The sequence below is a fragment of the Myotis davidii genome, unplaced genomic scaffold (assembly GCF_000327345.1).
Source record: "Myotis davidii unplaced genomic scaffold, ASM32734v1 scaffold209, whole genome shotgun sequence".
NCBI classification, from domain to species: Eukaryota; Metazoa; Chordata; class Mammalia; order Chiroptera; family Vespertilionidae; genus Myotis; species Myotis davidii.
Window position 1 is genome coordinate 1,708,345 of NW_006300047.1, and position 3,585 is coordinate 1,711,929.

Here is a 3,585-nt window from a genome sequence, read left to right on the forward strand (position 1 = left end):
ACTTCCCAGAACGCATTTAGCATCCCAGAAAGAAACCCCATAGCCATTAGCAGCCACTCCCTGCTCCTTCCAGCCCCTGGAGACCACTGATCAGCTTTCTGTCTCTAAGGAGCTGCCTATTCTTAGAATTTCATGTAGATGGAATCATATGACATGTGACCTTTTGTGACTGGCTTCTTTCACTTAGCACATTGTTTTCAAGTTTTATCCACATTGTAACATGTATCAGTACTTCCTTCCTCTTTATGACCAAATAATAGTCCATCATATGGGTATTCCACCTTCTGTTCATCCATTAATCAGTTGATAGATATTTGTTTTTCCCCCCACTTTTTGACTATTGTGAGTAATGCTGCTGTGTATATTTCTGTATTAATTTTTGTTTGAAGACCTACGGATGAAGGAGTAACTGCACCATTTTATTTTTATTATTTAAAAAAATATATATTTTTATTGATTTCAGAGAGAAAGGGAGAGGGAGAGATAGAAACATCAATGAGAGAGAATCATTGATCGGCGGCCCTACTGGGGATTGAGCCCACAACCCTGGCATGTGTCCTTGACCAAAATTGAACCCGGGACCCTTCAGTCCGTAGTCCACACTTTATCCACTGAGCTAAACCAGCTAGGGCATAATTGCACCATTTTATATTCCTACCAGCAACATTTGAGGGTTTCGATTTCTTCACATCCTTCCCAACACTTATTTCCATTGAAAACATTTTATGACCGCTACAGGGGCAATGGGCGGTATCTCACTGTGGGTTTCATTTGCATTTCCCTGATGACTAATGATATTGAGCATTTTTACATGTGCTTGTTGGCCATTGGCACATCTCCTTTGTAGAAATGTCTATTCAAGTCCTTTGCCCATTTTTAATTTAATTTGTTTTGTGGTAAAAACATACATAATGTAAAATTTACTATTTTAACCTTTTTTAAGTGTACATCTCACTGGCATTAAGTACATTCACAATGTTGTGCAACTACCAACACCATTCATCTCCAGAACTATTTTCTTAAAAAAAAAAGACAATTTTTAAATTTTTGTTTATATTTGTTTTAATATATATATTTTTATTGATTTCAGAGAAGAAGGGGGAGGGACAGAGATAGAAACACCAATGAAGAGAGAGAATCATTGATTGGCTGCCTTCTGCACGCCCCCTACTGGGGATCAAGCCCACAACCCGGGCATGTGCCCTGACAGGGAATCCAACCACTACCTCCTGGTTCATAGGTCAGCGCTCAAACACTGAGCCACACCAGACAGGCAAGACAATTTTAAAAAGCGGTTTTAGGTTCACAGAAAGCTTAAGAAGAAGGTACAGAAATTTCCCATATCTCCTGGCCCCACAAGTACACAGCCCTCCCCAATATAAACATCCCCACCGGAAAGGTACATTTGTTACAACTGATAAGCCTACATTGATATTGACACATCACTATCACCCAAAGTTTGTAGTTTACATTAGGGTTCATTTTTGGTATTATATACTCTATGGGTTTGGACAAATACATAATGACAAATACCCATCAGTATTTTCACAGGGCAAATGCCTGGGTCGCAGGCCCAATCACCAATAGGGGATGAGCAAGAGGCAGCTGATCAATGATTCCCTCTCATCCTTGATTTTTTTATCTCTCTTTCTCTCCCTTCCTCCCTGAAATCAATAAAATTATATTTAAAACAAAAGTTTCCTAATTTATTGTTTTGTGTTTGATTTGTTTTTTTATCACGAAAGTTGTTGGATTTTTGCAGATGCTTTCTCTACGTCTATTGAGACCATCATTTGGCCAGTTTACTTTTCTTCCATCCTTGGAAGTATTGGGTTGGAAACTCAATCTCTGTGGTTTTTCAGGATTAAAACAAAAGAGTTATAGCCAGGCCGGTGTGGTTCAGTGGTTGAGCATCGATCCATGAAGCAGGAAGTCAAAAGCCCTGGTTGTGGGCTTGTTCCCCAGGAGGGGGCGTGCAGGAGGCAGCGTTTGATGATTCTCATCATTGATGTTTCTATCTCTCTCTCCTCCCTTCCTCTCCCAGAATTCAGTAAAAACATATTTTTACTGTCCTCCCCATAAAAAAATTGCATACTCACAGCTGTATTAAGTTTTTAGGGCAGATGAAAAAACAGAGCCAGCTCCTGCAGTTTGGGGGAGAAAATGACTGAAAATGTGATAGCACCAAGTAAAAGAAGAAAATTCAGGTGTGTGATTGCTTTTCACTCTGTAGAAGGGAAAAAGGGAAGAACGGGAGAGTGAAGGAGAGCATCCACAATAGGCTGTTTTTTTAACAGTTTGCTCTGACAGATTTTCTGTAGGGCGTGTGTCTTGCTAGCAATGGTCTAGGACAGTGATCAGCAAACTGCGGCTCGAGAGCCACATGCAGCTATTTGGCCCCTTGAGTGTGGCTCTTCCACAAAATACCACGTGCGGGCGTGCATGTACAGTGCGATTGAAACTTCATGGCCCATGCGCAGAAGTCGATATTTTGTGGAAGAGCCACACTCAAGGGGCCAAAGAGCCGCATGTAGCTCGTGAGCCACAGTTTGCCGACCACTGCACTAAAAGATTGGCCTTACTAATAACGTGTACCTGGCAGCTCCCCATACTTGGAGGACTTTGAAATCTCCTCTGACTGAGTAACAGGTGCATGGCTGATGGTAGCTGGGTTGATGTAGTGAAAGGAGGTGAGTGGACAGGGATGGAGAGGACAGTTTGCTATGGGGCCTTGGGCAAGTCACTCCCCCTGTTTGGGTCTCACTGTAAAGGCAGGAGATTCCGCCACCAGAGGAGTTCTAGGCTCCAGGTCTACGAATCCACCCATGACAGGGCTCATCAGCTGTCTGCCCAAGTGGCATTTCTCTAGACAACCACGTTAGAGTTTTATATTCTCAAAGCCAAGCACAAGCTCATTAAAGCCCTATGGAGACTCGCCAGGGAACCTGGCTGGATTAGGACCGCTGCTATTACTGCAGCAGGCAGATGGGCTCTTATCAAACAGGCTGGAAGCACCCATTTGGGGACAGAGGGTTGAGTGGCTGTTGAAACAGGAGTTACTGATTTCCAGAGCTTTTAGCGATGAAGTGAGACAGTGCCTAGGCGTTAGAGGCCATCCTGGGACACACAAAGGTAGTAAAATAGCAGCTAGGTTTTATTTAACACAATCTGTGCTAAATAAACCCTTTGCCTGCATTATCTCAGTTAATTTTTACTAGATCTTATGAGATAGGTACTGTTGTGCCCATTTTGCAGACAGGACACTGAGGCCCAGAGAAACTGACTTGCCCAAAGGCACAAGGAGTGTCTCGGGCTGTCTGGATGCGCCGGAATAAGGCCACCCTCGCCAGGACAGGGAGCTGGGGATCCCTCAGCGCGGGATCTGGGACTCCAGGTTGGCGGCCCGCGTGTCTGAGGGTGGGGGAGGAGAAGGAATGCCAGAAATGGGCGACTAGAGGGGTGCGGAGGGCAAAGGGGGCCGAAATCTGGAGGATCAGGGGTGTCCAAGGCACGAGGCGCGGGTACCGGCAGCGCGCGGAGGCGGGGAGGATCCGGAAGCCCCGGCAGCAGCTCCGCCCCGGCGAG

General features: G+C 44.8%; 1 protein-coding gene across 1 annotated transcript in view; it reads left to right on the forward strand.

Annotated features, from left to right (window-relative positions):
- Window positions 1-3,371: 3,371 nt before the first annotated feature.
- The window catches only part of LITAF (lipopolysaccharide-induced TNF factor), a 27,231-nt gene continuing 27,017 nt past the window's right edge, over window positions 3,372-3,585 (forward strand). Inside the window, exon 1 of the mRNA XM_006776285.2 lies at window positions 3,372-3,394. The gene's annotated coding sequence lies outside the window, so the exon portion shown is untranslated. The remainder of the gene's footprint in view (window positions 3,395-3,585) is intronic.